Raw genomic sequence first — 28,000 nt, 5'->3', positions numbered from 1 at the left:
CGCGGGCCCTGCCCGCCGCGCGGGGCTGCACGGGGCGCCGCGCGCCGCCGCCTGCGGGCCGGCGAGGGGGCGAGGAGGAGGAGGAGAGCCCTTCTCCCGCCGCTCGCCGCGGCGCCCGTCCTCGGCCCTCCACCCTTCTCGCTGGCGGTGAGGCATCTTCACGTCGCTGGGGCCCGGCGGAGGTTCGAGCGGAGACGGCCGCGGCGCTGCCACGCTCGATGGAGGCTGCGGCCGTTGTCCCCGCCCGCTCCCAGCCTTCCTCGCTCGCCGGCAGGCGGGACCGCAGAGCCGCGCTGAGGGGAGCCGGCCGCCGGGAAGCGCCAGGGCGGTTGACCGGATCGCTCCGGCGGTGAGGTAAGGGACTGGAGAGTGGGGTAAAAAGGTTTCAACCGGAAGGGGAGGGGGAAGGAAAAAAACCCGCAAACCACCAACCAAAAAAAAAAAAAGGAAAAGGGCAGACACGACTCCGCCGGGACTCGAACCCGGAACCTTTGAATCCCTTCACCCTCTAGAAGTCCAATGCGCTATCCATTGCGCCACGGAGCCACCTGTTGGAGCGTTTGCACGCCGCCCATAGAGCCTGCGCGCAGCGCTCCCGGCCGGCGCCGCGCTGCCTTCCGGGGGGCTGGCCCTGGGCTCCGCGAGCAGCGGAGTTCAGGCGCCAGCGGGGAACGCTTTACCTTTTTTCTTTGTCTTTTTTTTCCTTTTTTTTTCAAACCAGTATGAGTAGGCTTAGTTCCGCTGTATAAACGAGTCTCGAGCAGCCTCTACGCGCCGCTTGAGCGCTGCCCAGGGCCGGGTCCCGGGTGGGGCCCAGAGCTCGCTGTTCAGCACTCGCCATGGGGCTACGTCATGATTTCTTGTGAAAGACTGACTTTAACTCCATCGGTAATCAGTATAAAATACTTGTCGTCATCCCACTTGAGCGTTTTTAATATTATTCCCTATCTTTGGGGGAATATAATTATATTCCACAATTGCCTTATATTGGGGAACTGCTCTGCTAAACATCTATAAATTTGCATAAGGATGTCTTTATAGGAGTCGGCCGTTTTACACAGGTGAAGGTGATACATTGATGAATTGTATCAAATGGTTTTGCTTTGACAAATACAAACATCTCTCATATTGCAATTGTCTATAATGTGCTTTTAACAGCAGTCCACTACTTCTGGAGTAAACGTGAACATTTCAGGCAAAAACCACAGTCATAGCATCAAGGATATGGAAACTACACAGGGTCAGTTCCAAAATTACTTGGAACCAAGTTATTTTAACACTGGTGGTTTCCAGCCCTGTAGGTTTTTAGGGACAGTCTAAATACAGGGGTTTGGGTTTTGTTTTTAAACAATAGCATCTGAACTAAAGGAACCTGGTAAACTGTGGTTATGTTTACGGGGCATCCCATGCACTGCAGTGTTTTGCTGGCTTTCCAATGCCACATGAGACAAAAAAAAAAAAAATACTCAGCAGGAATCTGAAAGATAAGATATAGGTAACCAGTAAAAACATGTCCATGCAATCTCTGCTACACACTGCAGCAACTTATTGTCTGTTGACAGGTAAAGAAATAGGATGTGGGAATCACACCTGGAAATTAGTAACTGAGAGTATTTTGGAGACAATACAAAACCCCTTTTAAATGGAAAGAACAAAAAAGAAAATAAATTAGGGAAATAATATTCTATTACGTAACAATATTTTCAATGTGGGTGAAAGCATTCCAGTATATGGATCATTGTTCCAAATACTGTGAATGTCTATTCCTAAATCCTTTAAAGGGAGCAATGACTGAACTCTATCTGTTCTAGAATCACAGTAAAACCCCCAGGGGGTTCAGTAAAAACAAGATTTTCCCTTCAAAGCAGAAGTTATGGTCTGAAATGAGTCTTTGATGTTATTTTTTTAAACCAAGAGTAGGCATATTGGAAACCCCAAAAGACAAGAGCATGAGCTTATTCTTTCTCTAACCCTCCCCAAAACTGAATTCTAAGCCCAGGCAAAGCCTGTGGCTTTCTGCTTCTGGGGTGACTCCCTGGCTCGGCTCTCCCACTGCCGGCCCTGCTGGGCTCGAGGAGGGGGCACAGGGCTGCCAGGCACTTGGTGGCGCTGGAGGGCTCAGGAGGGTGAGCTGGGGCTGGCAGGCAGGGCCAGGAGGGCATCTGCTCTGTAGTGCCATGGCCTAGGTTATGCAGTAAAACAGTTTTGTGAGAATCTCCAGTTTCACTTCTTAATAATTTAAAAGTATCAGCATCCATAAGAGTGAGGAAAAATGTGAAAATAAACGCACCCTAAAATCTGCGGAACCAGGAAGCTAATCAAATCGATATAAAATAAGCTGATTAGGATACACAATCCACTAGCCATTGCAGCAAGGGCTGAGATACCGAGTGTAATGAGTAACAAAGGTGACTCAGGTGATGAAGGCACACTGGTAGTACGCCCTGTGATCTCCATGATGTCAGCTAGTGGACCTATGGCCAGCAGTGGGCCAAAGCTCGTGAGCTGGCTGATTATTAAATAGCTTCTGCAATGCTGCCCAGAAACAGGGGTTACTGGAAGGGTTTAGTAGTTACAGCAAGTACCATGGAGGTATACCCCCAAGCTAACAAACTCTTGTGGAGCCAGAGCAGTTGTAAACACAGACCAAGAATCACTAAGCTGTATGAGATTCAGAGCTGGTCTGATTGAGTTTTACAAGCTCTGGGTCCATATGGTCTTGCCACAACTGTTCTGTTATGGACAGAACTCTTCATAGCGCTCCTGGTAAACAAATGCAAAGTGTGGAAAGTTTGAGTCCTCAAGGCCCAGCACTGCATCAAAGAAACAGAACTTTTATTTTTAAGAACTGAGTTAATTTTCAGTATAATAAGCTTAAATGTATGCTTGTGCAACTCAAAAAAACCCGCTTGTAAGTAACTAAGAATCACCATAAACATCTTGTAGTATGTGAATACCGGGGCACGTTTATTGTGGGGTGAATTGAGTGTCAGTACCTCACCACTGTGACTTGGTGACATGGTACCTTTGGACAGCACAGCACTAAATGACTGCAGATAGTGAAGGATCAGAGTTTGCTGTGAGAAGACTAGTTCTGAAAGTGTATGAGTGAAGAATCCTGGCAATCACGTGATTTGTTATTTCCTCTCGTATTTTCATTTTGGTTAGTTGGTTTACACAGGTAGATAAAAGCTGGCTGTTGGTTCCATTCATGCAGGAGGACTGACTGGGGAGGTGTTTCGAAATTTTCCAGAGATACTTCAAATTATTCAAGTCAGCTTCCTTTTTTTATTCTGTAAGTATAGTCCAAATGCAAACTCCATCTTTCCTTTTCGACAGCAGATGGAGCTGCTGCATGAGAAACAGGACAGCTCTCGGTTCATGAACTATCGAGATGTACGTTAAGCAAAAACAACAGATCAGGTTAACCTTTGCTGGCACCTGGACCTGGGTCGGTCCTTTGGACTTTCCCTCTTCTGGACCGGTTGAAGGCCACTTCTGTTGAAAGCTGGCTTTCATCTTAGCTCCTCTTCAACTTTGTGCTCTGTTTCAGGGAGTAGAAGTTTCTTGGAGTGTACAGATGTGCTGATTTTAGTTACTGACTCTTAGAAAACTTTCACTAAACTCAGCTAGGTGTCATTTGCTAATTTTAAATAGGAAGAGAAGCTGAGGTAGGAATGCCTTGACACAAGGTAGCAAGTGCATCAATGGCAGGCCAGAAATAGCACCGTCCTATAGCACTCTTCCATTCATTAAAAACAAAAAAATCAGAAATTAATTATGAAATTTAAGTGTTCTTCGAGAGACTTCTTACAACTTGGGTTTCAGCATTAACTTCTGACATTATGAAGAAAAAAAAGTGCTATGTATATCCAATTCATTTTGGTAAGGTTTGAGCTTTAGTGAATTTGCTAAAAAGGCAATTTCCAAATTTACAGAGCTTCCACAGATGTATGTTGGGAGTACCATCATCCTTCTCTAAGAACATTTATAGGGAATATACTTGTTGAGATCAAGAGGTCATAGAAGGCTGCAGACAAGGAGGTTGTCATGTATAGATTACCTAAATGGGACCCTTACACAATCTGTATATTTCAGGTTGTTTTTTTCTCTCCCTTGAAGTGGGGATTATTACAATACTACTGCTATAATGATTCATCTGTGTAGTGAAGCAAGAAAAAGCACTCATTGAACTGGCAGCAGAAATGCTGGGATGCACAGGGCCTGAGGTTACTGAAAAGAACTCTTTCAGGGAGGGTTTCTTTCAGTAATTTACAATTCGGGTTTTTAAAATTTATTTTCTTAACATGAAGATAAATGCTTCACATTGTAGATGCTTCTGCATCGCTGCCTTTTCCTCAGTGGGGGCTGTAATCTCCATGAGACTGAGGGCTTTGGAGAATTACCACTCTTTGTTTGTCAGGCAGCCAGCAGGAAGACTGTTAAGAACCTTTTCCAATTATCTTTTTTTTTTTTATGGCTGTTGTTGGACTAATATATGTTCTGTTCTCTCAAGTATATTTGGGTAGGTAGGAGTAATTCCCAAGGGCAGTGTCTTGAGTAGTTGGGCGGACATGAGCAATCATGCCACATCACTCCTACAAGGGACTACAATATTAATTCTACAGACAATCTTAATTCTGTGTAGCTCTGTTACCAGATCAGCTGCTGCAGAGCTAACTGTGAGATGAGTAGTCTTTTGATGGAAAAGTTTGAACCCCTTACTTCATGTTGCCTAAGTAATTTTTTAATAGTAATTTTTAGATACCTGGTGTACAGTCCATGGATCTTAGTCGTTGTTTTCTGTGATGATGCCATTGGTGAAGAGCCTAGGAACTGGTTAGAATGGTATCACTTGCAGTTCATTCTTATTTGCTCAAACTCCTTCTAATATCTTCTTTTGGAATAAATGCAAGATTATATTCTCATCATTCATATTTATACCTTTATTATGTAATGTATTTATGTACCACACATCTGTTATTAATTTCTTATTGATTTATTCTTTATTTCTGTGTTATTATTATGTTATTTCTGTATTGTTGTATTTTTTTCAGAAAGCAAAGTACATAAAACCAGGTGTCTACAGTGACTTTGTTTTTGTGAGGGTTTCTCCCCATGTTTTTCCTGCTTCCTGAATATGTACGTTTGGAGGCCATTCACTGCAGTGGTACAGACTGATGTCAAAGGAACATTTTTAATAAATGCAGCTTGTTGCAGTCACGGTCAAAAGTGCTTTCTTCATATCGCATAAGGATGAAAATCATGACTACAAGGTTCTTTTCATCCTTAATTCCCATGGACGTCTTTTGTGATATTGCTATTGACTGTTTTAACTGAAAATAATTGGAGCATTATCACCTTGCAGGAGATCCTCAACACTTCCAGAAATCAATTTCAGTAATCACACATACAGGTTCTTTTTTTTTTTTTTTCTGGAGGATTGAAGTGGCAAACGCTTGATGAAAATTTACTTCAGGAGTGCTCCCTATTAGTGCCAAACCTATGCAGAGTCATGTGGAATCTCTGTGACCATTGTGACAGGACATTTGGAAAAGTCCCAGCTAGTGTCTCTTGCCAAAAGTGGAGTACATCAGACTTTCAGGGAGATGGGGAGTCTATTTCAAGACAATGTCATCTTTTCTGTTGTTAATTGGATCTGTTTTTTCATCAGAGGGTATGAAATTTTGTTTCAGAAATGCAAAAGATTTGTGTCAAACATACTTCAAAAATACCCAAAGTGATGCCTCTCTTTCACTATATAAAGCTATTCTTAAAAATGCCCCTTTTTTGTTATTCTTTAAAATCACATTTTATGAGTATTTTTCATAATTCTTGTTTTCCAGTGGGAATTTGCTTTGCAGAATTATTTATTGGTTGGTGGGCCATTTTTACTTCGAAATTTTCTGTCCATGTTCTATAGTTTAACACAGTGAGAATTAGCTACTAACATCTTTTCAGTGATGCTACATAGTCTGCATTTCACTCAATCTTGTATTCCACTGCATTTCAGAAGCATAACTTTCTGTGCATTTCTGATGCAAAGGAGAGCCTGTGTTATTCTGAAAAGACATTCTTCTGCTTTTTATTAACATTTCAGCTTTGATAATAAGTCCAAGTTTCTAATTTCTCAAACTGTTTCTCATGCCGCTCTTTTCAGTGTCCTTTTGTCTACTTTCCTCAAGTTGTTTTCTGTGCAAAGCGCTCATGTGTGATGCATTTTGAATGAATTTTCTTAACTACAACTACCCTTGATCTTTGGCCTACCTGTGTTGGCATCTCTGTTTGTGTTGCAGCTCTCCTTTTCTGTTTTGCTTAGTCCTACCCTTTTTTTTTTTTTTTTTGGTGAAATCCTAGACAGATTTCATTTACCTTATTTTTCTGTGACCATTGGTCTTCATCTTCAGGTTGTCTCTTTGGTATTATGAAATTTTATCTAGTCTCTTTTTATGTTATTTGTAATTTTCAGAGCAAATAAAGCGATAAGCAACACCTATTTTTCTCTCAAGTAAATCCTCACATTTATGTGGAATACACCTCAGGTTACCTTAAGCACCAAAGCAGTCTTAAAGACTACATTCTTAAGTTAATAATTACCAAAGGCAAAGTTGACAGTGCAAAGTTTTGTTCTTGTCTTACATTTTGAAATCGAGGTGTAACCATCTGGGCTTTTATTTTTTAAAATTAACGTCAAGCCAACAAATATTTACAAGTTGAATTGTTCCTTTAAAGCTTTTCAGATGACACTGTAGCTCAGCTCCTCCTGTGCAGTTCTGAAGAAAAAGTATGTATCTGCTGTCTAGTGATTTAATCCTGAACTTCTGGATTCTTACTCCAGCCATGCAACTACCATGCACGTGACACTAGACAGTCCACTCCATTTTCGCTTCTGTGAAGTATAGAGAGTAGATGCTTTCTTATTCCACGTGTTGTTGTGCAAGTTAGTCATCTGCAAGGTAGCTTTAAAATTTTGAGACGAAACTTCCTCTGGAAATGCCTTATTATTACATACCTTATTTTGTTTGTCACTTTCTGTATATCAAACCTCAATGGCAAAAGGTATCTAACAATCTACCCAGATAGCTTAGCTGCTTTTCAACAAGTTTCCCTTCTTTGTGTGGGTTTACCAGGTGCTATTGGGCGATGGAGTTCTCCTGTTGCCTACTTGCTCAGTTGCTTCCTCAGCTCAGTTACTTGGTTCTTCATTTTGTAAGAATGAAGTAGAGGTATTGTCCAGATAAACTTGAGACACTGATAAAGATTATGCTGCCTCTGTCAGAGTTTACTTAGAAAACAAATATTAGAAAACCAACAGGAAGTATACAGATTTGGTCTCAAAACTTGCAACATAATCGAGAGGAGTAGGACATGTTTCTCTAGCATACATATTGAGGTATAGTACTTTGAGATTAATAATATCTAAATTTTACTCACCATCAAGTATGCAGATTAAAAGCAAGAATCTGAATATACAATTAAAAGATAATGAACCTGAAACAATCTAAAAAAAATCCTTATCTTTTCCTGCACTGTTTAAATGCCTTATTTGCTTTCTCTTCTCACCCACGTGGTCTGGGAATGATGTGCAGTGTTCAAGCAGTGGTGCAGTGCAGATAACAGGAATGTTTTGTAAGTAAAAACACCTTGTTAACTTATGCTTTCATTTGAATCATTCTGAATCTGCACTAACAAAACCATGCCAGTGGAGTTATTTCAAGGCTATATCAATGTTAGTAAAAGTATAGTTTGGCCTGGAGTGCCTCACTTTTTGTAATGGACAGAGCTGGCATGATGCTCACTTTAACAGAGAAAACGTAGGTGATTCTTGCCAACCTTTCCTTTGAAGATGCCCCTGGTTAATAAATCCAGGCTTTAAGTGTTGTCATTGCCTTTCTTTCAGGGGCAAAAAGCTTTTAATCTTCATTGACTGGGATCTCCTCTAAATAGGGATAGAAAGAGAAATGGCTACAAACTCTTGTCTCTTTGATGAGGGATACATTTTAATATTATGGGATTTATTGCTCTCTTTAAATTTCCCAGAGTGTGGCACTAGTACTATGTGGGCTATTTTTCTTGACGACTAAAAGTTATTGTGGGGTCAGAGTGTCCTATCAACTGTTTGGATCATCACTGGGTAGTAAGTGTGTCACTAAGGTTGGTTGTGTGTAGTCAGTGCCCTGTCTGGAAAGAGTTTGTCAAGCATGTTCTAGAAGGATGAAAAGCTTTTATTCTTTTTTACATTTTGCTTTTCACTCAGTTTTCAATATGAGGGAGTGACTCAGCATACCATGTGAATACTGACTCTGATCTAATTGCAGAAACAATACTATTTAAAAATCGTGTCCTTTTGTCAGTCTTTTAATTACAAATATTACACAGGCTGGGAATCTAGCCCAGAATTATATATATGCTCTTCTCCTCCCTCCCCCAACAAGTTTTTACTAGATCTGTTTCAAATGTATGTTTATTTTACTGCACTGGAAATTTTCAGCAAAATTATCCTGCTGTAGATTTTTAGAACCACCAAATGTGGATTGTAAGATTTATTTGTAAATTTGCTTTATCTACTTGAATATTCACTTAATGGAACTCTATCATGGTTTATGAATGTCATGTCCTGATTTTTGTAGCTAAAGTCCGTGTGCAATATGAGTAATGGACTGGGTGCCAGGACTTCCCAAATTCTAATCCTGTATTTGTCTTGGCCTTGCAGCATGGCTTGGCAAGCCCTTCACATTTTCCTGTAGGTGAAGTGAGGGTGATATCCAGCTCAGTGTTCTGCAGAATTTTAGCTCCGTAATATTTCTGTGGAATTGACTAACTCTTCAGTCAGTGCCCATAACCTTCTAACTCTGTGCTGACATTCTTCATTTTTCTCACTCTTTTAGTCCCACTTGGCAAGTGTGAAGGGAGTGTGACTGAGCACCTGACCCTGCACAGGCACAGTTGTGCAGAGAAGATGCTCAGCAGCTTGTGGTTCACACACACACAGTGGACAGGGATGATGAAGTACCTGTACTACAGAGGAGTTGCCTGTGGATACTCCAGCTCCTTTGAACCAGAAGATGTGGCTGTCTTAGGCCTCTTGCATCCCTTCATGCTATCTGCCAAGTGAGAAACAAAGCTCACCCCATTTTACAGGAGTTACAGAAACTTCAGAATTACTGCTTGTGAAAATGAGCATTCTCCTTTATACAGGTAGAAATCTGAAATTATTTTTATAGTAAGCAGCCAGAAAAGACTTCAGATTTTTTTTTCTGATAGAATTGATACTAAAGTGTAGATCAGAGATGCACAGGAGTAGATTGAATCTTGTGTCGTAGGGGCAGAGACCCTGGAGGTTATGCATAGGCTAGGTATGGATGTGATGAATGGCATGAAGCAGAAGTAGGTCTGTGGTCAGTGTAATGTCAGGGGTGATACTTTGATGGAAAGGAGTGGTATACCTTTTTGATGCTTTGGGAGTAGAATAAATGGGAACAAAGGAGTCTACGTTCACAAGTGGGTGATGTGCACCATATGGGTTAACTCTGAAATATAATTTGCAAATTTTATAAATTATTATCCACAACACTGTCAAAAATTCTTGTTTAGAATTTACAATTCTATTACAGCTAGCTATTTTCTCCATGAATTAGGAAAAATTTTCACATATTGGGTGAAATGTGGTTTCTATATTATATGTGTTTTTCAAAAATAACATTTTTAATGTATGGGGTTTGGGGTTTTTTTGAAAGATAAGGACATTATTTGCTATGTGGGTTATTGGTAATGATAGGCAGATGGAGAAGCTGTGATTTCGATTCTGTTTGGGTTGCAGTCTGCTGTAAATTCTTCTCTGATGAAAATGTGAGGAAGTTCACTTTAATGGAATTAAATTAAAGGCTGCCAGCCAAATGCTTAGTTCTAGTTGTTGCCATGACCTGAATATAAAGAACAGAAGCAGCTCTTCATGTGAAAAGGGCATGTCTTCCTTTTTTTTCTTTACTTCCAAAATAATTTATTATGAAATCTTATTATGTGAACATATATTTTTATGAGTAAATAATGTATCTTGTTGATTTTCTACCACATCTCCAGTATGGAGAGCCAAGAGGTATGTGGTGATCAAACATTCTGTAACAGCAGCTTTTATCATGTTGAAGAGTTCATGTATTAAGTGTAAAAATCCCAACAGAAGAGTGAAATCCAAACAAATTTCTGCCCCCAAACCCTCAGCTGTCCTCTTTAGGTCTATGTGGGAAGTATTAAAAAAAAAAAAAAAATTGTTGCATGGTAGTGAATACTGATAGAATTTATCTGGTTTTGGTTGGAAAATTGGAAACTTCTGTATCCCTCCAATGGCATTATTATAAACACGGTAGTTGTGCTCACTGTTATTTGGAAGGTTCCCAAATTCTTTTACCTGGTACTTTGAACCCATACATGACACATACCGCAGGACATCACCCTTATGAGACCTAGCATAAGCAAATATGACATTGAGTGACCATATGACAGGAATTTTCTCATGTAGAGTAATTCCTATTAAGAACCAGACCAAAATTGACGGCGTTAATCAGAGGGACCATTCAGGGAATGTCTAGGTGTCTAGTGCTTCTGCCTGGGCATAGAGGTGAGGTGGCCACCTTGTGGGAGGCAGGCTCTGGCTAAGGAGCTGACTGAGGAAAAGGAGCTGTGAGAGGAGGTGAGCAGGCTTTGTACCATCAGGGAAGAAAGAAGACATCAACAGGAAATCAATCCCAAGATGGAGAGGTCTGGAGCCTTGTTATTTCTGGCAACAGAAAAGAAGGTCCTTCTCTGCCTTAGAGCTGCAGTCACAGAACAAGGACAGTGTCATGGGAAGAGGTGAGGATGAACAAGGACCATCAAGGGAGGCATCAGAGCCAGTTGAGCCTGAATCAAACATCAACAAGAAGAGTAAAAGACAGCTGATAGGTATTGGTGATTCCCATCTGTAGGGAATGCAAGCACCCATCTGCTACCCTGATGTGATGTTTTAGGATGTTGCGGAGTGCTGGGGCTTGGATCCAGGATACTGCAGAGAGATTGTCAAGGCTTGTCTGGTCCTTAGACTTTTGCCCCTTGCTGCACCTCTGCGTGGGCACCAAGGACATACCAGGAGGGACTGTGAAGCTCTGGGGATGAGGTGAAGGTTACAGGCGCCCAGGTGTCTCTTCAGTCCTTTCAGTGAGCAGAAGAGGCTTGGATAGGAAAGAATACATTCTGAGGAAGGGTTATCATAATCTGAAGAGAAGTGATGATGTGGGATCAGTGAAGAGGTGTCCTTATGATGGGGGAGGATCTCACTCTTCCTCTGTGAAAGCAGTGCAGCTGGGGGCCTATCTTAAGTGCCCGTACATAAATGCTTGCAGTATGGGAAGCAAACAGAAGGAATTGGAAGTTTGTGCACAGTTGGAAAACTAAGATGGTCATTTGGATTATGTACATTAGAAATAGCATAGCAGTTACCTGGAATGTATACTTTGATTGTGACTTTCTTAGTAATTTCTAGCCTTTTAAAATTCAATTTATGATATCAAGTGCTTTTGTAAAACAAGATAGATTGCAGAATTCCAGTTGTAGGTAGACTGACTCATGGTTAAGTGACTTGGTCAAGTACATCTGCCAGTCACTAGCAGGTCAGCTCCAAGGTACCTGTCTGGAGTTCTACTCTATCCTTCTCATCCAGAAAATAATAGTGAAGGTGATTATATAATGGAGTTTGACTAATATTTGCAGAGCTGTAGATCTGCCAAATTTATGCTGGTTACAATAGACTATACTCATTATTTGAGGCAGATTTACCATCTTGTAACGGCTGACTTGAAATCTGGCTATTTTGTATTACAGTTGAAAGACTTAATTTATCATGTATTGAAGATAATAGATGTATTTGAGGAAAGTGAAAACAGCAAAGTTCCTCATATGCCAATGTGCTCTCAAGAATCTGCATTGGAATGACTATGTAAATAGACAGCTGCATTGTATACTGATATATTGTAATATAGAATATTATCGTTTGATCAATGTTTCAAGACTGACAGATGTAAAAAAAAATGCTTTGTATCTGTAAACACAGTAAATTTGTTTTGGAAGTCATGTAGATATTGTGTAAGTGAATGCCATGTTGCAGTTTTGTGGTTAGCTTAAAAGCAGGCACTGAACTCAGATTCTGCACTTCTGTAATCTATCAGTAAAACTTTTTTTCTCTGTTTTAACAGTCGTAGAAGAAGAACATGGAACTAGCCAGTGATTTTTATAGCTTATCCTTGCTTAATCATTGTTCCATATTCTTCCTGCCAATTTTTGTCTCATAAAACCAGTCATTGAAGTTAATGCAACTTATCACTCTGCAGAAGTTACAGTATGAAGAAACAAAAAGCTGCATGTCAAAGGCTCTTCTGTGCAGACAGTGCAGACACAAAGGCTTCTTTGTGATGAACGTGCAGAGTTAGCTCTGCCACTCTAAATCAGCAGTGAATTTTCCTCAATTCTAGCATTGAAGTAAAATAATGTTCTTTGTTCTTTTAGGGGGTTTTACTTTATTTCCAAAATGCTGGCAAGCAGTAAGCATTGACTTAACAATCTAAAAAATTCATTTCCTGTGTTCAGAATTATGTTATATAAGTTTATCTTGGTTTATTCAAATTAGTAATAGGTTCCAGCCATTTCTGCAGCAAAGTGAAACAAGCAGCTTCCAGAGTCAGTGATATCTGGAAATCATAGGAATCACTGGTAACAAGATCTCTTATTTTTTGCCATCACCCTCCATGGAAATAATGTAAATGTAATTATTATTATTATTGCAATACATGACTGTAGTTAATTTTGTAGATATTCTGGTTTGCAACCACTAGGATGTGGAATCCAGAAAAATAGTCTGAAAAAGCCAAAAGAAAAACCATCACAGCCCCCATCCAAAATTACAAAGATTTTTGGGTTGGATGTTTACATCCAGATAGAGACTCAGGGACATTTCAATCAGATTTTGATACAAGTAACCTTTATTCAGTAAGCTTGCTACAAAGTTATCACTTGCTTTTTTTAGTGTTGTGATGACAAGGTATTCTATTGTATGTATAAAAGTGGGAATATGGCTTTTTAATTTACCTTCAAGCACCAATCCAATTCATGGCTAGTTTTGGAAGGGAAATGGGCACTTTTTGTATTTGCTATGTAATTGGTGTTAGTTACCTAGAGGCCTTATGGTTTTTGACTGACAATTTTGCAATATAATTATCTACTAGATATACAAAATACTACAGATAGTTGTATGTTCTATGTTAGTAATCAGAGTGAGAAAAGAGTGAAACAGCACTGGACAAGTAACATTCACACTGAGTTAGAATGGAATAGTGGAACATGGTAGAGGAGTTACTTTGAAATCATTAGAAGATGTGAGAGTACAGTGAAAGGGCCAGGTGAACAAAAGAAAGGGCAGAGGAGAAACATAACGACCTGGGCTGTAGAGAAAGAGGGTAATGTTGATGGTGCTAATAAAGCCAGTACAGGGTTGGCTTTGGTATGAGATTGTTCTTTCAGGGTCTTCACTCCTGCGGCGCAGAATGGTGTTGGGGTGAGTGTGCAGCTAATACCCATTAGAACATGATGAAATCAGTCCCCAACAGCTGTACTAGTTTGCTTCTTTGTAAAAGCAGAAATTCATACTGTTTTGCAATCTCTATGCTGCAGAGCTTGTGTGACATACATCCAGCATGGGAGTTTACACCTGCAAGCCATATGTAGCTTAATGTACTTCCATAATAATTTAATACACTTCCATAAATGATAAAATCATTTGTTTTCAACTCATGGATTTTATCATTCCTGACATCATATCTCTCTTCCTTGGGATTATACCTAAAAGCAATCTAGTGACCTGTTGTTTTGCACCAGGAAATACTGGTCCCGGTAAGGAAGATGCTCAGACTGCAAAGTACTGCTTAAAATACCATTTATTGGAGCTAACACTGTAAAGAAAAAGGATAATGTAGATAATTTCATGTCCTTCCAGATGCTGAGTTGTGTGGTATCGAACACCTCTAATGTCAGATTCCAGCATGCCAGACAGATCCTGGCCATGGAAAGGTCATGTGACATTTTGGTCTTTTGAGCTCTTATGGGAATTTCTTAAAACAATTGTAATTCTTATTTCTGCTGTCAAACAGAAAGCTGGTTCACTTGAGAACTGTTTGCTGCCCTTTTAGATGAAGACAGGGACACACAGGTGATGTACCTGCGTGCAGGCTCCTCTGTTACAGCTAGCTAGGTCGCTGAACTCATCCTGCAGCCGAGGGAAATGTGCCGCACAGCACAGGTCTGACAGCCAAGCTGTACATGCAACGCAGCACTGGCCTGCGCCTGTTATGGGAATCACTAACTCCTCCGTACAGTGATCTTCTGGTTAGGAAGAAAAAATCACTTGGATAAATAATTGCAAAGTGATGCAATTATATACATCTAGGTTTTGAGAGCATAAATGTTTTCAGGGCAGATATGCAGCCTAGGTGAGTGGGGAACGATCCTAACTGAAACTCCTAAGTGGCTTCCATAATCGAATAATAATAATAATACATGATAAAATATAATGTGATGCCTGGGGTAGATAAATTTACCTTTCCCTATTAACCTATTGAGCTCCACACTGGTGGAGGGTGTTTTGAGCTTGTGCATAGTTTCACATTGATGTAAACATGTCAATTTTGTTGTTGTTTGTGGGGAAGGAGTGTTTTGTTTGGTTTGGGTGTTTTTTTAATTTTTCTTACAGTTTATAAGTAAACTTTTTAAAGAAATTTTTTGTAAGAAATATTTTTTAAGAAATAACCTGCAAAACTCTCAGCTGAAAGTAGGAACTTCTGTATTTCATAATGGCTCATTGGCAAATAGTTGGCACATTTTTCACCTAGTAGAAAAGTAATAATAATACTTAAAAATCAGGTGTGAAAATGTTCACTCACGGGGTATAGAGCTTCCCCTTGATTTAGGGGGGGAAAAAAACCCGACACCTCGCTGCTCAGTTATTGTCACTGTGACTCATTGCTGTTTCCTAGGCAGGTCTGACTGCTGATTGGGCATAAGACTTCTCAAGGTGTGTCTTTTGCCAAGAAGCTTTTGCATTTTAAGAGTACATAATAGACCATGATAACTTCCTATGGTAAGAACTGTTGCATGTGTATTTATTAATCAGTACTGTCTTATCATTATGAACAGTGCTCACTGGTTAATAACAAATAATTAGGTGTGCTAGCAAATGTTTGCAAACCAACTTTTTTGTGGGTCTAAAATTTGGGAAGATCTTAATCTTGGATCTTAATTGTGGCAGTTATTCCTCAGTATGCTAGTACTATTTTTTAAAACTCAGAATTAAAAGAAATGTGGTTATATAATAGTAAGGGGTATTCTCAAATTGACAGAGAATAAGATAAAAATCTTCTTTGTAATAATGTAATATTTTGAGAAATGTTTATAATAAGATTTTACGGAGTTTGCATTTTACATAAAAATGGTGTGTTAACTATTTGCAAGTTAAGTAATACAGGGAATCTCATGTTGTATAACGGTCAGGGCAATTTTATTTTTTTCAGACATCTGAATTGGGTTTATATATTTTTTGTCAATTTATCAATCTAAATTATTTGGAAGATGAAATTAATCTTATTTTAACATATCTTTTCATCTGCCTTTGAAAAAATAAGGGAGAATCTTGAGGAAAAATACAGGAATATATGGAATAAATTTTTGTTTTGTAATTGATAGTTTTATGTCAACTTTACTATCAAACAAAAAGATGCAATGACTGCTTTGAAAGAGACACAGGGGGATTGAAAAGATTTGAAAGTGCTATGTAGACAAGTTTGCATGTAAACATTTGCGATCTAACACTTGGAGTATGGTAGAAAAGGCTTAGGAAAACAACAGCTGTAATACCCGTCGGTGTAATGTCTGCTTTCCCACTTTTACAGCAGTAGTGCTTAGAGCTCATTTCACATGACTGTACTTGTTTCTGTGCTTGGAAAAATGTTACAGTCATGGCACAAGCATCACCTTCTTCGTAAGGGATGATACAGTGAGCCATACTGAAAAGAGGTTTTCATTTCAATGTTGCAGTAGTAATGACCTTATTTTTTAGCAAATATATAACTGAAAACAAAAAAAACCTTTTAATAATAACTCGTTTTAAGCAGAGAGATATTTAAGAAGTAACTCTTTCACCAAACTGTATCAAAAATACAAGGATTTTCTCAGATATTCAGACAAAGGTTTCTTACTATTGAGTTATATGCATTGGGTTCTAGTGCTTCTGTCTCTTTCTTACTTTTGGAGCACTAATTTCGTGCTTTACAGTAATAGGATCCTGTTCTTTACTTACATCAGGAGTGTCTCCATAGATAGTAAGTGGATTTTTTTCTCAGGATTTTAACTCTCAGCACCAGTCAACACCAGAGGGTGCCGAAATACAACATGATATTAAAAAATTCCCAGTAAAATAGCGTTATATACATAATACACCTTCTCTAAACATTGCTTGTTTGATCTCTCTCAACCTTTAATTCTTTGCATGTTCACCACCATGATACTATAATACCAGAATACCCCTGGTTCTAGGTTTCCTTATAATGATAGCAACACATTCCTCTCGCCAGCGGCTGGTACTGTCAAAGAAAGATTTTCAAGTATGCGGATAAACTTTACTTAGCTACAGCAGCAATATATGTCATGTCCTTGTCTTGCTTGTCCTGGCTTTAGTTCTGTGTGCAAGGGTCAGAGGCTGTGCTTTATATTTCTATATGCCATGCTCTCAGCAAAGGAAGAAGTTAGTAAGAACTTTGAAATGCATTAGTCACTCTTAGGCAAGACCCCATGGTGTAATTAATTTTACAGTTCCTTTATGTGATGTTTTTGTCCAGGCTGAAGCTTTTAGCATCCACCCATGTTTCTCTCTTCAAGCTCATTTCCTCAAAGTCTCGCAGCTAGCGTGCTTCAACACGAGGGAAACCAAAATGCAAGTACAATTGATAGAGGCACTTGCATCTTATGAGCTTAGAAATTTGACTTCAAGAAATGAGATGTTGTGCCTTTGTTCCTTGGATTATAATATATTCTGACTGAATGACACATATTTTTAGTTTGTTTTTACTTTCAAAAGATAAAGAATACCATGCCATGTAGTCCCTACCGCCAAAGAACTGCAGTGTGTTTCTAAAGTTGGTTTTATTTCATCAGCCAGCTAGGGGAAGGTACATGTATCTGGCTAAAGAAAACTCTTGGACAGAGTACTCATCAGACTGGAGTCAAAGAAAATCATTCAGCAGTTTACAATCATTATAATGGTGGACTGGATTAGTGAATGTCCTCTGTGTGCGTGTGCATTTGGTTAAGTGCTCATAAAGAAGCAAATGCTTCTTTGTGTCTTCCTCTTTGGTCATGCTCAGTAATAAACTGAGTTCAAATAATAAACTGCTAAATCTAAAATTCTTGAAATCAACCATTATTTTACTGTCCATATTTTTTTTTCCTGCCCCAGCAGCTGATTGTAATCACCAGTGCCAATGTTTAGACACTTACCTACCTGATTTGTTGCATGGAAGATATGTATCTAAGTGCATTATTGGTTCCTGCAGTAAATTACAACTCCAAATTGTGCAAGGATTGCATTATCCTTTGTAGTGGATTATATGATTGAAATTATAATTAGATGCTAGGCTAAGAACTCTTTTTGTCATATAAAAGGGTTTCTGAAAAGAAGGAAAATAATCTACTCACTGTTGGAGGAGTCTTTTCTGTATATTTTTCATGAAAGGCCTGTCACTTTATTTGTGGATTAGTGTCATCAGATTAGTGCTGCTTTAACTGTGTCTAATCTGATTTCATTCAAGCATCAGGGAATTAAAAAAAAATCAATGTAGCATTGGTTTGTTTAGAAATAAAGGGGGGGTAGCAAATCAGTAAACATCAGTTCATCATGTTTAATTAACTAATGGATTTTCTGAAGCTGTTAAGCAGGATCTGAACTAGCAAATGCCTGTAGGCTTATTAATTTATAGGGAAGTTCTGGTGTGGAAACTGGAAACTTTAAATCTGACTGTTTCTTTTGTATCTCTCACTTTCTTTTTTAATATAATACAAATTAGAAGAAAGTTTGTCTATATATTTTCAGTAGCTCCTTCAATAATGTGGAGTGTTACTTTTAGTCCCCTTCCACCAAGCTATGAAATTGAAAAGATTAATATTTGCATCCATCTTTGGATCATTTGCAAGAAATAAAAGGTCATAAACAACTGAGAAATTCCTTTACATATCAATATATCAAATGCAAATCAAGTGAACTTTGCAGTGTTAGAGCAGTGACCTTCAAGCAGACTCTGAGTCAAGAATTTCTGTTTTCAAGGCTTCTCATTCTTGCTGAGTATTTTCCTGACATAATGTATGGATCTTTTGTGGTGTGGTGTTTGCTGGAGGATGAATGAAGGCCCTCTGGCTCATTTATCCCACTGTCTGTCTCACTTGGGATTTGAACTATGTTGTCAGAAAAGAAAGTCTGGTGCTCTCACTTTCAGTTCTAATCCCCTCATCATTAGGCTTGCTATAGCAGTTCCCTGTTCCATGACTATTTTTTCAACTATAGAACCTAGTGGTAGTTTTGGAGAGGCAGTAAAATTTGAATGGTTTTGAACAATAGCTAACATTTACTGAATATTATATGGCTGTGCTTTTGAAGCTTTTCATCATCATAAACATTTTGTATCTTAGAATGAGAAAAAGATTTGTATTTTTAATAATTTAATTTCACTTCCTCCATACGCTATCTTTCTTTTTTCAGTTTGCTTGTCTCTTTTTGTATTGTCCTTGCCTCAAACAGTTGAAATTAGGGCTATCTGGTATTTTATTGTAACACTGATATAAAAGGTATAGTAGAGTGAAAAGTGTTGTGGGTTGTTTTGGAGTTTTTTGGGGGGTGGGGTGTTTGTAGCTTGTTTTTGTTTTTAAAAAAAGGACTCACTTTGTCTGCAGGCAGATAACATTTAAGAAGAAAAATACAGTTATCCAATATAACTGTCTTGATTTCCAAATCAAGGAAATAGGAATTTCCTTGGAATAGATCATGGCTTTTTTGTTTGCTACATATAAGACATGTTGATAAGAGTTTATACATAATTATTAAAAGGCTTTCCTTTAAAAATTATTAATTTTCATTTATAATTAGACCCAAGAGGGGTGATTTCAGTATGACTGTTGAAATTGCACATAGTTTCTGGTTTAAATTGTATATTTGCAGTATAAGTACACTGATTTGTATGTGAAGTTCATTTTGCAGATCCAGAAATATGGGTAAACATCTAATCTGGTGCACATTTTATAAATGCAGTAAGGAACAAACTCCATTTCAAACATTCTTTAGTGGAAATACATCAGACATTTTTGTAGTAAAGAATGATCTTTTGTGCAATTATCTTTAACTGAATTACATCACAGAATTGCCTGGTATTTATTAGTCTCCTGTTAGGTCTGGATAGCTTTCTAAGAAAATAGTATAACCCTGTTTTGACAGAATGCACTTTTTAGACATAGTTTTTGGGAGAACGGAATAAATTATTTTTAAAATTTTCTTTCTTGAATTAATTATCAAATAAATGACAAGGCTATATATAGTATAGTTGGTAACTTTATTAGTTGATGTTATTAGAGTAAATGGTTATTAGTAACATTAAAGAAAACCTATTATTATTTACCGTAAAGTTTGGGATTTTTTTTTGTGAAAAGTTCCCCAAAATATCACTACGGTTCTACGGAATGTATGAGCTGGCTGGGGCATCTCTACACCTTACACCACTGACTGACAGCTGAGGTAATTGTCTCAATCTGAGAAGAAGAGATAAGGAGCATCAATGAAATTGGCGCAGAAGAATATGTGGAAAGCCTGGCATTCATCTGTAGGAGGGCTGTTGCTACTAGCAGACTGTAACACTAGTCATGGAATAGCTGCCTCGGTTCTCTAAAATGGTAACTGAATATTCCAATCTGTTAGAGATCTTCTCTGTTGACCTCTGTAACGGTACCTATTTTCTCCAGAATGAGACATATTTAGGATTTTGAACTTTGGAATAATAACTATTTAGATACTAAATACCAAAATTATTTTTAGAAATATCGATCCCTACTCCAGAATCACTAACTCCCACTGGCATCTCTGATGCCTGTCTTTTAGAGGTCTTATGTACCCGTATCTTCAAGGACTGTGATTTCTTCTTTAGAAATCAAGTCTGATTGTTTTACTGTCATCTCTAAACAACTAACAAAACTTAAAATCCAGTTATGGCTTCAGCTTTTTTCTGAACTTGCTGCTTCTTTATTGCATTGGCAAAGGACCTTAAACCAGTTACTTAAAGCAATTGTAAAATGGAATAGCTCATCGTTCTGGAAAATGCTAAGTGGTGAAAATCCATTGGAAGCTTTTTGACACAGTGGACATAATATAACCTGGAAAAAGTGGCAGAAACTTTGAGGTTTCATTACACAGTTAAAAGATTAAAAATGGGGATATTTTTAATCCTAAATTTCACTGTCAAGTAGTGGATTGATATATTTTAGACAGATCTGTTATTTTTAAATCTGTGATGCATTTGCTTGTCTGAAACTCAGTTGTATTTCAGCAGTACACTCTTCTATCTCTTACCCTACATCACAATTTTTAAAAAATCCCACACCTCTGCTGTTAATTCTCCCTTAAGACCTGACAAAATAAAGCTAATTAAAAAACTGCCTTGCAGAAGGCATCACTTCATAGGGATTCAGTCAAAAGACGACATACTGACCGATGTAATTCGAGTATGGAGTTTTTTTAACAATGGGGAGAAAAAATGTTTATTTTTAAAAATGGAAACCTATTATCTAGCCAAGTGTTGATCTACTTCTAGAGCAATTCACATGTTTACAGACTCTTCCATTAGTAAAACTGCACTATTGCTCATGTGATGGTGGGGGAAAAAAAACCCAAGGAAAATTCTAGTCAGTCTTGTGTGTCAGTTTTTTTTTCTCTAATCATGCTTTACTGCAGGCTTTCAGATCTTTGTTTTGGTCTGTGCTAGGTTCCTGTTCTCTAGTCTCTTTACTCTCTTTACAAACTTCAGCTTAAAATTTTCTTGATGTCATCTGGCTTGTTTTAGCTTCTGTTCTTCTTCCTCTTTACTGCATCTTACATTTCTCTGTCTGCGCCTTTCTTATTAATATGGAGTTTATTTCCTACTTTTGAAAATACTTTTAGAAAGACTTCTCTAGAAGTGGAGGAGTCTATGAACCTGTAAGAGGGAAAGTGAAAAGTAAAAGGATAAGATGGTTTGAGGAGAGGGATAAAATAGGGTTGTTTAGGTATACCTAGAGAGAGAATGACTTCAGAAAAACTGCAGTAAAATGAAAAAAGATCAAAATTAGCAAAAACAGTTTAGGAAAGTTCTCACATTGCTCTGTCCATGAAGTCTGAGGACCATCAATAATCTCTAACATTTCAGTGAAGGAAAGAAGAGCTCTCAGTGATTTTTCATACAGATAGGAGGCAGAAGTCCTCAAGTCCAGTGTTCTTGACTGGTGTTTTGCTGTCTTTCTGTGTACAAGTCTGTTTATACACCCATGCCCAGCCATGTCACGAGAACTGAGAGCAGAAAATTTCCTTATAATGTTCAATATCTTATGGAAATATTTCTTAATATTGTAGCTTAGTGTACTTGTGAGACTTTAATATAGTCCTCTCACAACTACACACTACAGACTGGTGTACTTCTTTCATCAGATTTCTGGATTCATCAGTTAATGTTAGCATGACTTTTAAGATTAACATGGATACTTGTGCTAATAAACTTCAGGTTTTACAATACAATGCAATGCTGTCAGTCTTGAACTTGATTACCCTCTTGTTCCAACAGAGAACAGATGCTCCCCGACAGTGAATCTAATCTGGGTTCACTTTGAAAGCCTGTCTAGTTAACAAGACCTCCAAGGACAGGAGATGAGCTAGGTTCTGGTTTCATTTCATTTTGTGCAATATGACTGTTGATGCACAAGTCTGTGTTACTTTTGCATGCAGATTTACTATTGTGTTATAAACACTTAGAATGTCTTTGAAATAGGTGGAGTATAAATGAAGAAAAATGTGTCAAAGGAGAGCTGCTGTTACTACTGCGCAGAGTTGTAAATGAGCCGTTTCTGTCTTCTGCTCTTCTAATGAGAATACTAAGGCTTCAGACAGAGGAAAATTTTGATGAGTGTTTAAAAGCACTGAAGCACTCCTTTCAGGTTGTGCTTGATACAGCATAAAGTTTGTGATGAGGAGTTTATCTGGTAATTGCAAGATTACAGACATGACATCATCAAAGGCAAAGCAGTACTTCAGGTGGAAGCCCAGTGCTTCACCTGCAGTGCGTTGGGATTTTAATGCAAGCTAAGATACACTTGTGTCACTCAACAGGTGTTCAGATTTTGGTGTAATTTCAGGGCTTGGCTGAAGCAATAAGCTTTGTTCTGAATCGCAGCTGAGTTACACTTGAGAACGAAAGTTCTACTTGATGCTGTCCTGTATTGCAGCAGTATGGGTTATCCTGTTTCTGCACTGGTGCTATGCTATTGCAGCAGATTGCTACATAATATGGTGAGGCAAGGCTGGAGAGTTTTCTGATGAAGAGACTCAGTGCACAGTACAGCGTTGATGGAAGCTTGTTAGGAGGAATGCTGCAGTACAGAAGTCAACAGGTAAGGAAAGCTCAGTGGTGGTGACTGAGAAATCAGTAGAATCCAGCCTACATTTAAAGGTGGTTCATGGCTTGAATGCAGTAGCACTGCATCAAGAGGAGTAGGAGGGAAACAGGAAGGCACTGGAAACAAATCCTTTGGGCTGTCAGCAGAAAGACCAATAAAACTGTTGTGTAGACAGATTTGGTAAAGCATAAAGTTTGCTACCACAAAATTAATCAAAAATACTTAGAACAAATTTGAATTGTCATCACAAGTTTAGACTGGCTTAGTATTTTGTGTTATCTACCTGTGGACGTTTTTATCTGGCTCTAGGAATCCTGGCACTGCCTTTACCATATCTTCAAAGGGAAAGGAGATAGTTCTTTGTTTATCAGACTTGCCCTGTGTTCACAAAAATAAGACTGGTAGCATTTTTGCAAGTAAACTCAGTTGACTTAAAGAAATTCCTGACTCACCACCAATGTTTTCTCCAACTAGAACCCAAGTATCTTAACATTTCAGCTAGCTAGCTCTTTGGGTCCAAAGGTGTAGTAGAAAAAAAGCTATGCTTTTTGTCCATGTGATCAGATGCTAGAATTTAGTAAGTAAAGGATCTGTCTGACTCACAGGCAGATTGACTTACTAAGAAGGTTGATGAGATTATGACCCATACTGCCCTTTATGGCTGAGCTCCCCATAAAGCTGCTTCTGAACTGTTGCAATTTTTAGTGCAAGTTTTCATGATACTCAGAAATCTATTTTATTGCTAGCTGTCTCAATGCAAGTTACCTAGTCTTGTGAGTTCTAGCCCTAAATATCACATATGCAAGGACATACAGTTTAGAAGAGGGAGAGAACATGAATCTAAAATTAAAATAGAATTTAGGTTAAACCTACATTTGTTCCTGTGCTCTCTAGATCATTCTCACTGAATGCAATAGTTTATTTTAATAAACCTGCTTATTTAGACTCAAGGGTCTAAGGGTGATCTTAAGGGTCTTTTCCAATCTATGTGATTCTATGACTACTAATCATCTTCAGGTTATAAGCTGATTAAAAAGAAACAAATCAGCAAGTGATTTTACTTTTTGAGGGGACTGAATTTACAACTAAATTATTTTTCATTTCAGACAAAGTTAATTATTTCTGTTATTATGCAGCTTTATGAAATATATCTGGAGGTAGCAGCTTGTGTGTTATGTGCTGCTCTAAACCCCTAAACAGTTCTTATCACTTCATTATCTTTGCTAGGCAACCAGACATCTTAAGCAGTAGATATTTTTGCCATTCAGTTGCTTTAGAAATAATACCAGAAATTTTTGTAACAAAACTTCATTTGCTATGATATCAGTTTTCTATGTTTTATAAGGAAGATATATTTTTATTTCAAAGTAATTTAATTTACTGTAAAAAGTTACAAAATAAGCCTTTTGTGTTAAATGAAAGCACCATGTCTTAGTAGGACGTGTATTTTTCCTGTTCCCTTAGATCTTATTAAGTATATTTCATCACTATGATTCTGTTGTTTTTGTGAGATTCGGTACATAACTGGAACAGTTATACTCCAGGTAATCAATATGAAATGTTTTGTCTAGTGTCTTTCCCTCTTAATCCATTATTAAAATAAATAGAAGTAGTTTACACTGTGGGTTGTGATTGAAATTGTAAAATAAGTCAACAAAAATGACTGCATAAATGGCTAGGAAAATGTACCAGACATGGCTTTGCAGCTTGGGGTACTAGACTGATGGGGAGGAGTGAGAGGCAGAGGGAAGGCAGGAAGACACAATTCCTGTTGTTAACTACACAGTTCGGAAGTTTAGAGCAGCCAAGCAGTAAGAGTATGCGTATGTGAGAGCACAGGCAGGTTGCAGAGTAGAGAGCCCAAAGACTACCAAGCTGTTGCAGAAAAGGGGAAACCAAGTTCTGATAAACTGAGACTTTTGTTCTAATCCATTTCAGTGGAAGATTAGCTGAGTTTACTCAAACCATCTTTATCAGTATCTTAAGCTAAAAAGATTGATTTAGCACTTGTGTGTGTAACGAGTGCCAACACAGTCCTTTCTTTTGTTACGCTGCCATAAGCTGCAATATAGGGGCATAATGAACCACAACTTGAAGAGAGCATGTGTTTGTCTATTGGTCATAATTTATCACACACCTGTGCTCTATTTTGTTGTTATTACTGCTGCCAGTTTGATTCTTATCACTAGTCTAATTTGGTAGATTAGGTAGTACTCGATTCCTAGGGTTAATTGTTCATGTGACTATCTCAGCCTTTCGAAAAAAGTTTCATCATTTATAGAACAACTTGAAAGAAAGACCTAAATTTACCATAAAAGTTCAAGCACCAGAAGGCAAATAAAAAGCGTGTTGTTATTAAACAAAAAATTGTGGGGCTTGATTCAGGAGTACAGTGTGTATGAGCGGCCTTATTAAAAAAATACAACAGTCCTACTATTTCCTTCCCATTCTGAAGGGCAAAAGAGGTGAAGATGAATCTGTTCTGTGATAAAACATTTCAGAAACCTATTGCAGTAGTAACTAGTAGTTAAAGAACTTGAGACAGACTCTTTGAGTGGTCCTGGATCTGCACATTTTTTAAAAAGGCACACTCTGCAGGGGGGCAGTTGTTTTCTTTTTGTAAAAGAGAACCATTTCACATATCCAGTTTAATGTTTGATCATGCAAACAGTAGGTTTGGTGCAATGGAGGTAAGTAACTCCTGGGTTGATACAGCTGAGGAATTGAACAGAGAAGGACTAGAATGTTTTAAATTGGATTAGTCTACAGTAAAATGTTATCTTGCAATCACAACTGTAATTTCATTTTCTCTTGATCCCCTCTCCCCACAGAGCTTAGCATGGTAGTTTTAACCAGATTTCTGATTATATGGCATATGCATTTACAGTCTGTTACTGTTGGGTGCATTATAGGCTCTGGCTGTTCAAGCTGAGAAGCAGCTGTAGAGTGTTTTCAACAATGCTCAAGTTCAGCATTGCACTGACACTTAATGCTGCTTGTGATTGGCTTCAGGTGCAGGTAGAATGAATTCCCATCTAGCTACAAAAAAACACATAGACATACAGAAGGAAAGACTTACTAGGCTGTAGTGATCAACACTTTCTGTTGAAGTGCTTGACGATCTTAGTTCTATTTATTTATTTAACTAGAGTCTGCATCATGTAAATACTGTTACAGTTAGCCCTAGTCTTCAAAATATCTGCTAAGTTGCATGTACTGAATGAATTTGGAGATTTGTACTAGTCTTTGCTGGTGATGCTAGGTTCATTAATACTTGATCACCTGATTGCCATCAGATCACCTGCCAGGTCAAATCTGACCTGCATCAAGCATGAACGTTTACCATTTCCATCAATCAAAAAGCATACACAGTACACTAGTCATGTTAACTTCAGGCCAGTTGTGGGAGGATGGACTAGTTTGGGCATAGAGTTTGGGAATTGCCAATGTGCTAGATCAAGTATTGTGAAAGTCTGCAAGAGCAAAGTGATGCTTTCAAAATTCTTGGAACCAATTTGCACTGGTGGAGCAGGTTTGTGCCAGACCTGCACTCCAAGCAAAATGCAAGAACATCTGCATGAAATCAGACCAAAAGTGTATCAGTCTCTTCATAAGACAAGGTTATGCTTATAAAAGTGTTGTAAAAACATAAATATACAGGGATACTTATTACCCCAGGGTATCACCACAGCTATTGGTAGTTCATTGTGTAAGGATTTTCAGGGATTTTGGTGGTCTCTGTGTCTTTGTTTTAAATAGTTTTTGATATTGTTGTTTTGTTTTCTCTGCACATACTGTCTTTTAAAGTCATTCATACTTTGCTACCCACAACATCTGTGACAGTATGTTCCCCATTGAATAGGATTGCATGAAAAATTGCTTCGTCTGTTTTAGAGCTTCTGCTTAATGTTGATGTTATGAAGTAGAGAAAGTTGCACTTCCATCATAGAAGGAAGGCAAATGAAGGGTGGTTGGTCTATGCCTTTCATAAGCAGTATATAAAGAGCAATGAGCCACTGTCTTAGTTGTTTCTTGTAAGCTACTGGTGATAGATATTAGCTACCTACCAACTGAAAATACCTGGTTTGAAGTCTGACAGAAGGGTAAAGTAACTCAGTGTTTGTGGTGTTATTTGTGAAATGTGTGGAAAACAGAACTGTATCACAAGGGGGAACCCAAATAGATATATTCCATACAACTGAATTATTCTGACACAGTAGTCTGAGTAGATGTTAAGGCGCACACTTTAATTAGCTGTGAATGATAGTCTGCTGTGTGGTTACTGAGTTTCTGAGTCTGTATGTATTTAAGTCCAAATTTTGTAGACTCTTTACGTAAACATTGGCCAGAATAGCATATATAAGTTGAGTCCTGTTTTGTGTTTGTTTCTCTGTAGTCTGTATTAGATTTGCTAAATGTTGAACTGTCCTAAAACTCCAGGTTAGAAGTGTCACTTCAGTGTCTAGCCTGCCAACAATAGTTATGCTAATGGTTTCTTTTCAAAGAATTCGTTATCCTTAAGGCTTTCACAACAATTTTTCAAAATTTTACCCAAAATATTTGATTATGATAGCTTAAAATAATGATTTGAACAAGGAAACATGAAGCAAATCACAGATTAAAAGAAATGAGTGAGAGTATTGATAGTCTGCTCAGTACATTGTGTGATACTGCATATTCTTACTAGCTCTGTCTGCTCTGAGCTATTGTTGTAAAAACCACTCCTCTAGGTTCAGGCTGAACAACATGTGTAACGTCTGTGACAGTTTGAGCCCTTGGAGATGGAACTGGTTGAACAGAGTAGTCTATTCAGATAAATGTAGGGGATTCATTCACATGGAAATCATTCCTGGCACAGTTGATACAAAGTATGAGTGAAAGAGGAAACAAAAAGGAGCCACAGAGGGCTGCACTCCCAGCACCAGTACATCAGTAGAGCTTCATTGTTCACCATTCATGTAAGTTACTTTACATCACATCTGTCTCACCCAAAGTTTTAAGAGGTAGTGCTGAGACATAGTCCTACTGTAAAAGATTACTTTAAACTAATTTGAAACCTGATTCTCATTTACGTGTATAAGTAAACCCTGTTATGCCATTATAGCAGCAAACTTTAAACTGATTTTCATCTTCCTTTAAAAGCCCATAGATATTTTTCAGTAGTGCTGAAAAGTTGGACAAGTCTAGTTGAAATCAGTAAAGAAGGTAGAAGAAATGCAGAGCTAGCCAGTACCAGCAAAAGCCTGATAAA

The 28,000-nt window shown here is 38.2% G+C and overlaps 1 protein-coding gene and 1 non-coding gene across 2 annotated transcripts in view; one reads left to right on the top strand and one right to left on the bottom strand.

Annotated features, from left to right (window-relative positions):
• Nucleotides 1-38: 38 nt before the first annotated feature.
• Nucleotides 39-28,000, top strand: part of BCAR3 (BCAR3 adaptor protein, NSP family member) — a 112,907-nt gene continuing 84,945 nt past the window's right edge. The window contains exon 1 of the mRNA XM_074876533.1: nucleotides 39-354. The gene's annotated coding sequence lies outside the window, so the exon portion shown is untranslated. The remainder of the gene's footprint in view (nucleotides 355-28,000) is intronic.
• Nucleotides 462-546, bottom strand: TRNAR-UCU (transfer RNA arginine (anticodon UCU)). The gene is given in 2 exon segments: nucleotides 462-497; nucleotides 510-546. It is a non-coding gene; the product is annotated as a tRNA-Arg (tRNA).

The sequence above is a fragment of the Strix uralensis genome, chromosome 8, assembly GCF_047716275.1.
Source record: "Strix uralensis isolate ZFMK-TIS-50842 chromosome 8, bStrUra1, whole genome shotgun sequence".
Lineage (NCBI taxonomy): Eukaryota > Metazoa > Chordata > Aves > Strigiformes > Strigidae > Strix > Strix uralensis.
The sequence above is the reverse complement of the archived record's forward strand: the minus strand, read 5'-3'. Positions and strand labels throughout refer to the sequence as shown.